We start from the raw sequence: 11,336 nt of genomic DNA, 5'->3' as shown, positions 1-11,336 counted from the left end.
TAAGGATCGAGGAGATGAGAACAGTCTAGAGATGATTCTTCGTCATGTTTAATGATATTAGACCCAAGAGGGTCGATTTTCTTAGATTGCGCGACAGAAGGTGGCTTAGGAAGCTTGCCCTATTCGATCATATCTTGGATGGTGTGTTTCAAGAGAAAACACTCTTCAACATCATGGCCTCTACCTTGGTGATATAGGCAATATTTGTTGCCCTTCCAGAGGTTCATCTGTTTCTCTAAAGGTGGATCCGGAGTCGGCCCTATTGGATGTAACATGCCTTGGGCAGAAAGTCTCTTCAAAGCATCGGCATAAGACATGCCTAAATCGGTAAGCACCCTTTGATGCCTCCCAGGTTTCTTTTCAGCTGTTTTCGGCTTTCTAGGACGATGGTTATTGCAAGAGGTAAGCTTTGGACGACCTAGACTAGAGGTTTCTCTAGTTGGTGTGTTCTTTTCCACCATTCCATTTTCAAGGGTGAGGACGCGAATGCTCAAATTTTCCACTGTAGCTTGAACTCGTAGGACCATGGCATAAACGTCTTGAAGAGACACGGTGATTGTGGCTTGATCTGCCTCGTGACCTTGCTGACTGACGGAACTTGCCGGATTCCTACTCGACAGAAATGACGCGCATTACAACTTGATTGGACATGGGATCACGCATACCAAGGCAACAAACAAGGAAAGGACAAAATGACACATCTAGACTTGACTTGTGAACTCGTGAAACGTCGTGAGCGACTTCTCGTGTTTGAATCCACGGTGTTTGACCTTGACCTTTAGACTCGAGTGTTGACTTTGACAGAGTGACATTTATACAGTTGACCTTATTGACAAGATTGATGACACGTGTTGATTCTAATTTGTGTGTTTAAGACAGACTTGACTCGAGGTTCGGGTATGTGTGTCCCGAACGGGTACTAGGAGAATTCAAGAAACGGATATGGGAATGACTCGATGTGTTAGCCTCGAGTGTGTGAGTCGAGGTGTGGAAATGTTTAGATCCTAACTGAATTGGGGTAGGGAGTCCAAAATAATGGCGTGACGCCTTAGGACTTGACTCGAAGACCCAAAAATGTAAAGGAAAACGGGTTCATGACTCGACGGAGTTCCGACTAGGACATAGTCGGTTTGAACTTTGACTCTAACTTAGCCCAATTGAATTTACATATTTACATTTACACGGTTTGAAAATATTTTGAATAAAATGTTTTTTGGTTTTTTTTTGTTGTTTCGTTTTTTTTTTTTGCTTTTTTTTTTTGGGTTTTTTTTTTTCGCTTTTTTTTTTTTTTTTTTTTTTTTGGTTTTTTGAAATGGGTTTTAGGCCCGACGTTTGACTCGACATATGGACAGAATTTCGACTGGATTTTGCGCTAACCAAATGGCCTATTTCGAAATTTTGATTAAGAAAAGGGGTTTTGATTTTTGAAAAAACGTCATGGTTTTGTTTAGAAAATGGTGATCATGTAATGTACAAGAATTTGTACAAGCATTATAACGGGATGCTGAGTGCATTTAAAAGGGTTTTGGTTTAAAGGGTGGGTTGCCATACCGAACCATCAAACCCGAAGTCTGTGGAGAGGCTCGTGCCAAACAAGAGTAAGGCCGATTCCTAGTCCATTTCCTCAAGTAGTGAAGGCCCTTGATACAAACAAGAGTAAGCATCATGGTATGGATGACGTCAATCGCTATCCATCTTTAGGCCCAAATAAGAATTAGGACCGTTTAGACGGGACGATTTGTCGAATGGGTTGGGTTGGGCCTAGGAAGGCCGAATTAAACGGTCTAGGAAGACCGAGTTATGAAAACCGACAATTGTCTTGTACAAATTATTCCCTAACCTTGTTCGAGTTTCACCCTTGGCTACACGTAAGTGTATTATCCCCAGCAGAGTCGCCAAACTGTGGACAGCGGGCCGCCCACGGGGGCGCTTGGTGAGAAACGAAACAAGCGTTTGCATTTTGTATGGAGTCGCCACCAATTTTTATGGGAAATTGGAACCGTTCGAATACCTCATGTCATGTCAAGACACAAAGTAGTGACATGAACACTAAGCAATCGTTACCCTTAGCATTCTATGTCTAGAATGACTCTCGTGGATGCCAATGAACACGGGTGCTCACGGAGATCTGGAGTAAGGGGTGAGGGTACGTATTAGGAAGCTCTTTTGATCGAACACCTAATCCCGCCCGCCTCGATAGCGGCCTCTACTAATGATTAGGGAAGTTATTCGTACTTGATATATCGTCGGCTATATGCATGCAATGCAACATCCATAGATTAATCCTAGCATGTGAGAATTAGACTAAGTCGGTTGACATGTAATTAGCAAACAATTAATGTCGAAGTTGGGATTTAAGGTTCATTTACATGTGAAGCATACAAATGATACGAAATAATAATAATAAAATTACAATAAAGAAAATTACATTAATTACAATGGAACAGGCGATTTATGTCGAAAATACCGCTAAAACGGATAATTTGAGAAAACGAATAAAGGAATAAATTACATAAATTAACGAACAGGAATTAGCGTGATAATACGGATATTAGTTAATTAATACGTAGCCTAATTAATTACGTCAAGCGCAGAAAAAGGAGTTCGAGGCGAACTCATTCTCGAACAAAGCAGCAGATCGCGCCCTCGGAAGAGCGCGCGGCGATTCTTTGCGTCTGTTCAAGGGTGAATTTCGGGCCGTGAAGCGGAAGCGCAAATCGTTAATGTCAATTGATGATTTTAATGGTTGATTGATAAAATTTACTCGGATGAAAGTGATTAACAGGTTAATTACATGTGAATGATGGTCATAAAAGCGATAAAACACGGATGAGACGGAATTAAGATGGATTAATTATGTGAAGGGTCGATGTTAATGAATGATTTAACAAACTAACTAAACGAATTAATTAGACTAAACATGATGAATGATGACGAATTAATGACTAAACAGATGAAAATATATCAACGATGCATCCCAGAAACTCAATATGAACGAATTGAATTTCTAAAACCCGAATTGAATATTAATGACGAAAACCCGCAAATATGAATTATAAGGGATTTAAGTCGGATTTATGACGATTAAAACATATTAATGAATGACATGAATGATACAATATACATGTGATTATTAAACTATCATGTGAACGAATTAATGATTTAACAAAACAAAAGAAATAAATTTGATACGAATTACGAGAGGACGGAGGAAGAAGAAAAGAAGCGAGCTGCTGGCGGCCCTCACGAAGAGGCGCAGCAGTGTCTGCGCTCCTTCGAAGAGGCGCGGCGATTCTTTGCGTCTTTTCTAGACGTCATCTCTCGGAAATCCGCAAAACAGGTTTTAAAGACGGTTTTAGAAATCGATTTTAATGGTGTTTTCGACATAAACCTTACAATTGTTATACAATAATTTAAATACAATAAATAAAAGAGAGATTAATACACCCTCAGACTTACATGTTGACGAAACGAGAAGGACTAAGATATCGATTAGTGATGCTCGACGCGAATGCAAGGAAAGTGCCCTCGTAAGAGGAAAACGATTGAAACAAATTGATTAATTAGATTGATTGAGTGTAGTTGGTCAAATTGGTCGGTCATGCAACGGAGAGGCTGGTACCCGGAAAGATCCGAGCTTACGTGGTCGGAAGTCCAAGCACGTAGGCGCCAATTAGTAAGAACGAAGTCTAGAATGCAAAGGGAGAAGAGAAGGGCGGACACTCGCGTGAGAAATATGAGGAACGAAGGCTCCTATTTATACTAATCACGTGAAGGAATTACGGTAAGACTAGGATACGGAAGGAAAGATCCGGAAATAACCGACTTAGGTTAAACGCGGAAACTTGGACAAAAAGAAAGCCCTGGGAAAAGGCGCGAGAGCTGCGTCCCTTGGGAAGAGCGCGCGGCACTTGCTGCGTCCTTTCCCGGGTAGGTTCCTCTGCGCGTAGAAAACGCGTTTGACAGCCTGTCGTATTTTAGGCATAACTTTCTCTACAAGACTCGGATTAAGGTGATTTCGGTGGCGTTGGAAAGCTAAGAAAGAGATCTAGAACTTTCTTTGAAATAGGCCTGACCCAAAAAAGTCGTTATCACCTCGTAAAACGGGCCTAAAGATCGGGTTATCATTTTAGCTAAATGAAATGCACATTTTGTAATGTAAACTTTTAGTTTAGCCTAATGAGGTGACATGAGACTCAAAATGAGATATAATCTCAACATTTTATGACATCCTAATCTTAGGTAGACAAGCACATTGCTTTTGACTCGGGATTTGACGGTTTATAGAAAATGAAGACGGTTTTTGACCCGGACTCCAAATGTACTCTAATTACTGCCAAAACGACCGTAATGGCACGTAGATGACAACTAAGAGGTAGAGATTAATATTTGAGCAATCACTTGACGATAATCTTACGAACTGTCACAAATCGTTCCGCGTACCAAACATGCGGCCCAATCATCACCGGGTGGTTTGCGAGGGGTGCAGAAACGAGGTATCTACACATGTATGCCATGATATGCACACGTCCAGACGTGGCATATGCATTGAGTATGACGAGTCGGTACCAAAAGAATCCAGGTGAAACACACTGGATAGCTGTTAAAAATATCCTTAAGTACCTACGGAGGACTAAGGATAGGGTATTGACTTATGGAGGAGATACTAAGTTATGCGCAATCGGTTACGCAGATGCTAGCTTCCAAACGGATCGGGATGATTCAAAATCTCAGTCTGGGTTCGTCTTCACTCTTAATGGTGCTGCGGTCAGCTGGAAGAGTTCCAAACAGGATGTTGTAGCAGATTCTACTACTGAATCCGAGTACTATGCCGCTTAGGAAGTAGCAAAGGAAGCTATATGGATGCTTCAATTCTTACAAGGACTCATGATAGTTCCTAGTTCGAATGACCCGATCACCATCTATTGTGACAATAGAGGTGCCATCTTCCAGGCTAAGGAGCCTAAGTCTAGCAACAAATCTAGACATGTACATCGGAAGGCTCACCTGATCCGTGATTACGTGGAGCAAGAAGAGATAGTGATTGACAAGATAGCTTCGGATGACAACATCGTGGATCCTCTCACTAAACCGTTGAATTATGATAAGCATGAAGGGCACGTTATTTCCATGGGAATTAAACGTGTTCCTGAGTTGTAATAGTTGATTATGGATTCGATACATTATCTTTTTCATATACTATCTATAACTTCATCGTTTTAATATAATATTTTGTTTTTCATGTGGATTATCTTGACAAATTTGAACGCATACAAAGTGAATGAATTACATTATATTTGTTTTGGTCCGTAATCGCCTTAATGAGTAACTCTGGCTATTATATTGTGCAATCGATTGATGGTGGGTTCAACGAGCCATAAGTCAATCGGTGGGCGATCGATCGATCAAATACGGGTTATAACAATACCTCGTAGGACAATTATTTTTGTGACAACGTAATGGAGTCCTAAATGTTTAAATACATTCGGTGCCAGGTCGTGGATTGGACGTCCATTGTGTTCCTAGAGTCGATTCTTTTGACTATCGACTGTCTCTTGAGATTAAGACAGTTTTTGGGTGACTTTGGTTTCTTTCTCATGGTCTGCCGTAACAGGAGACTAAGTATATTTTTTCTGGGTCATTTCATACTGTGCTTACATCTGCAGGATTCGAGTTGAAGGAAATATCCAACCTTTATCAGGTATAGTTATTTCTCAGGGCCACTCGAGGAGTTGTAACTGAAATGCATGGCCATGCTCGAATGATGATTCATTTATCAGTTAAGTTACTCTCTAGTCGGGGAAACCACTCTTGATATTGATCACTTGTAAAATACGACATTTGTGAATACGGATTTTGCAAATTGTTTTACATTGAGTGGGAGAAATTTTAGGATATGAGAATCGGTTATCGCACATACACTTGTGAGGACAAGTGGGAGTTTGTTGGAGCTTGTGTCCTCCACAAATTAGTGTGATAACATTTATAAATCTCTTATAGGTTCACAAGGGTATACTTCGTATTTTATCAGTTGATTAACGATTACCTAATAACGGTTGGCTTGCTAGAAAGTTTGACGTTATTATCATACTGATGGCGGTGATCAACTGGTCCCTAAAAGTCACACCTAAAGGATGTGTTTGAGAGATGTGATTGTATGAAAATGTAATCACATTGATGCCTAATATGACTAAAAGGTTAGTTCATGTATTTGACTAAACAGTTAGTTAATGTGTTGATGAGACGATTATTTAATCTAATTAAATAATATTATTGAGATTTAATTAATCAATTCGTAAATTGAATATAATATGTTATATTTAATTAATGTATATAATGTTAGCTTGGACGAATTAATATGTTAATTCGTAATTAAATGTAATCGGTTATATTTAATTAGCTAATTATAAATATGCGATATTTATAATTAAAGTATATATTATACAATATTGTCATAATAAATGTTGACAGACTGGTATTGATAAATCGACTGCAAACTGTTATAAGTGGACTTATTAATACATGTCGATATATAGACAATTGGATAAATATACACATTATATATATTTGACAACAACTAAAAATAAGAGGATTTTATCCTTATTTGGTTGTTGTTAAAAACCGAAAAAAAATAAATAAAAAGATCTACCCTAATGCTCTCCTCATACACGGTTCTATAAGGGGAGTGGGAGATCATTTTTTCTAACCTAATTTTTGACCTAGCACACTCTCATAAAAAAAAAACACAAAACCCTAAATTAATTAAGGGAATTTGGGGATCGATTCTAGCAAGAACAAAAGGCATATCTCATATCATCTTGGGTGCAACGATTAGGCGAATATCATTGCAATATTGTTCTTAGGCCGATTTTGCTAGGACCGAAGGTTGATTTCTTAATCTCTTTATTTTGTTTATGTAATTTCTTTTATGACTAGTATTCATAAACATAATTTCGTTATAATCCTTATAATTTAAAGGGAAGTATACCGATATTTCCTACAGGGGTAGTATGCTTCTCAAGTTGTGAATGAATGGCCATCAAAATATCATCGGGGAAAGAGTCATTGATCGGTGTTTCTCCCTCTTCATCATGAAATCGAATTCTTGACAAGTGATCCGCTGCCACATTCTCGGCCCCCTTCTTATCTCTTATTTCTAAGTCAAATTCTTGGAGTAGCAAAATCCATCTCAACAATCTTGGTTTTGCCTCTTTCTTTATCAAGAGATGTCGAAGAGCACGGTGATCCGAGAAAACAATCACTTTTACCCAAGCAAATAGGAACGGAATTTGTCTAATGCATAGACAATGGCAAGGAGTTCCTTCTCGGTAGTATCATAATTCACTTGGGTGGAATCAAGAGTCTTGCTTATATAATAGATAGCATGCAAAGCCCTTCCAACCCGTTGGCCAAGAACCGCTCCAACGGCGTAGTTACTCGCATCGCACATAATCTCAAATGGTAGTTCCCAATTTGGTGGTTGGATGATCGGTGCCGAGATTAGTGCTTCCTTAATTCTATTAAAGGCTTCAACACACTCATTAGTGAAGTGGAATTGGGCATCTTTAAGTAAGAGTTAAGTGAGGGGTTTCGCGATTTTTGAGAAATCTTTTATAAAACGGCGATAGAAACCCGCGTGACCGAGAAAGCTTCTCACCCCTCTAACATTCACGGGAGGTGGGAGTTTCTCTATCACCTCAACCTTAGCTTTATCGACTTCGATGGCCTTTTTCGAGATTAAATGACCCAAAACAATACCTTCATTGACCATAAAGTGACACTTTTCCCAATTCAAAACGAGACTAACATCTTCACATTTTTGCAATACAAGAGAAAGGTTATGCAAGCAAGAGTCAAAGTCTTTCCCATAAACACTAAAATCATCCATAAAGACTTCCATTATGGTTTCTAGATAGTCGAAGAAGACACTCATCATGCATCTTTGAAAAGTGGCGGGGGGATTACATAAGTCAAAAGGCATTCTCCTATATGCAAAAGTACCATAAGGGCATGTGAAGGTGGTCTTATGTTGGTCATCCGGGTGTATTGGGATTTGGAAGAATCCCGAATACCCGTCAAGGTAGCAAAAGAATTTGTTAGAGGCTAACCTCTCAAGCATTTTGTCAATAAATGGTAGGGGAAAATGATCCTTTCTTGTTGCGGAATTCAATTTTCGATAGTCAATACACATACGCCAACCGGTGATCTTCCTTGTGGGTATTAGCTCATTCTTATCATTTGTTACCACCGTGGTACCTCCTTTCTTAGGTACCACTTGAACAGGGCTAACCCACAAGGAATCCGATATAGGATATATGATTCCCGCATCAAGTAATTTCATAACCTCCGCTTTTACGACTTCTTGCATGTGGGGGTTTAGTCTCCTTTGGGATTGAATGGTAGGTCTATGGTCTTCTTCTAGATGAATTCTATGCATGCAAAAATTGGGACTTATCCCCTTAAGATCATCTAGACTATAATCTATAGCCTTTTCATGTTGTTTTAACACATCAAGCAAACTTTTCAATTGGTTCTCATCAAGTTTGTCATTAACAATCACGGGTTTAGTTTTAGACTCATCAAGGTAAGCATACTTCAAATTTGGGGGAAGGGGTTTTAGAGTTGGAATTTGTACCTCACTTTCTTCCATTGAAGATTCATTAAGGACTTGCTCCATTTCCATTAGACATTCCATTATCATGGTATATTCAACTTGTTCTTCAAGCTCACTAATCTCATCATACTCAAATTCCATGACAAATTCATCTAGCTCCTCGACTTGTATGATATCATCTTCGGTTGCTTGTTCTTCTTCTATAGATTGAGAAGCTTCCACAAGAATGTTATGTACTAATACGGATTGCTCATAAGTAAGTTCTTTGTTGGCTAGAGTGGCCTCAAGGAGATCTACTTCCAATTCCCAATGCATATTTTTGGCCTCACTTGCTTCTAAGGCTTCCAATGCTTGCATGGGGTCTTTGAAGAAAGGTATACTCAAGTGGTCCTCAACAAAACAATCTATAATATCCATCTTGCAAAATGTACTAAGAGAAACAGATGAGAAGTACCTTGAGGAGTTTTACTTCCCCAAGGTAAAGAAAGACACAACTAAAAACAATTAAAGAAAATCAAGTCAAGTTAACACCGTCCCCGGCAACGGCGCCATTTTTGGTCAGAGGTTAAACTCGTCGTCAAAAGTCACCTAACCAAAATAATATTTATAACTTTACAAACTACTCTTAGTAAAGAGGCAAGTAAAGGTCGGATCCAAAGGGACGGGTATTGATGTAGGATTTTCAATTGCAAATGGTTGTGTCTAAGGGTGTCACAATTTTGGTTGAGATAGGAGATCAACTAAACTAATCAACAATATGAAAGTAAAGTAATAAAAACAAGCAAGATGATTAAAATGAGATGTAAACAATTGATTAAAAGCACTAGGGTGTCATGGGTTCATAGGGGATTCATGGGAGTTGATCATACAAACATGTTTTCTACTAGATGCAAACACTTATTGTTGTGATGGGATCGAGTTAGTGTATATCTTACAATCCCTAAGAAGGTTTGGGTCCCGGAGCTGAATCGATTAGATTGTACAACACCTACAAGTCGACTTAGTCCTTCCTATCCAACTATATGCATGGTCTAATGAGACTCGAGTTGGTTTATGTTTTACAAGTCTCATTGAAAAGATAGGTGATGGGTAAAAAAATGCAAGGATTCATAGGCTCGCATTTCATCAAACATAACATGTGCATAAGTTGGAATCACAACAAGCAAGCCAATTAATTATGAAAACATATTAGATTAAGCCTGAATCAATCACCATGTTGGTTTTCCCTAATTCCCCATTAACCCTAGTTAAGAAAACTACTCACTCATTATCAAGTTTAACATGCTAACAAGGTTGTCAATCATACTAGCAAGGCAAAACATGATGAACAAATGAAAGTGATTAACAATAATTAAAAGGATTAAGAGAGAATTATACCTATGAAGATGATTCCAAATACAAAAGCAAAGAATAATAGAAGTACTTGATGATTGATGGAAGGTTGTCAATCCTCCAAATAAACCCAAATAATCTTCTAATTACCCAAAATAAATGATGAACAATAGAGAAATTAAGGAACGATTAAGGAATGAGATTTGTATTAAGACTATATTAAGAGTTGATTACAAGATTAAGATGAGATTACTAATTGATTACAACTTGATTAAGAGAGCATGCTAATCTAGGTAGTACAAGGGGTATTTATATTAAAGATTAGGTACAAAGATTAGGGTTACTAAGGGCTTAAATGACTATTAAGACCCTTAAGAAAAGTTGAGGAAATGCTCCTCTCCAAGGAGATGAGCATCTCCGTTTTGCTAGTCTCGTATGGATATGCTCGTCCCGAGCGGCTTGGAAGCTGGCACGGTGGGTTCTGTCAGGTGATCCGAGTGGATCATTAGAGGAGACGCTCGGATTGTATGGCTTCAAAACGAGCGTCTTGAGGTCGGGACGCTCGGATTGTTGTGCAGGGAGACGCCCGGATTGCTTGCAATCCGCTCGGATCCTGGGACAGACACTTCTCTTCTCTTCATTCCTCAACAATCCGCGGGGATCTTATTGAGGATGCAAGGATCCTTTCATCATTGCCCAATCTACTTTATTATCTACATAGGCCTTCTAGTATCGTCTTCCCTTTGATGCTTGGTCATTAGATGCGATCAATTTAGCTCCATTTCGCCATGTAAATGCAAGGTTTGCACTCATCTCCTACCAAGGAAACAAAACCTCAAAGAATATGCAAAATGGGAAACTAAAGATAGTAAATGACCCAATTATGCACTATAAAGCATAGGAACGAGGCTAATTCGGGGACTAAATGTGCTCAAATATGAGTCACATCAAGTAATCACTCATATGAGTAATAAAAGTAGCAATAATAACCGCATGATAAGTGAAAGTAATAGTAACAACAGCGGGTGTACTCAAATTAACATCATTAAATGCGGGAGTAGTGAAAGAAACAATAATAACGGCGAGAGTAGTGAAAGTAACAGTAGTCACAACAAATGTAATGAAAAAACAGTAGGAAAAACGGAGAAATTATAAAAAAATTAGCTAACAATTCAATTTAAGAAAAAAATTATTTATTTAAACATGAGTTTTATAAAATTAACGGGAATGGATATACCGTAAAAATAGTTTGAGTAGTCAAAAGAGTATTAACATGAGATGTCGTGAAAGTAATAATATTAACAGCGGGGTAGTGAATATGTCTCATGATTTTTTGATAAATTCTACATTTCAGTATAAATGGTAAACGTATGACTTAAGCAAGTCTAAC

The sequence above is a fragment of the Silene latifolia genome, chromosome 10 (genome assembly GCF_048544455.1).
Source record: "Silene latifolia isolate original U9 population chromosome 10, ASM4854445v1, whole genome shotgun sequence".
Taxonomy (NCBI): Eukaryota; Viridiplantae; Streptophyta; class Magnoliopsida; order Caryophyllales; family Caryophyllaceae; genus Silene; species Silene latifolia.
The sequence above is the reverse complement of the archived record's forward strand: the minus strand, read 5'-3'. Positions refer to the sequence as shown.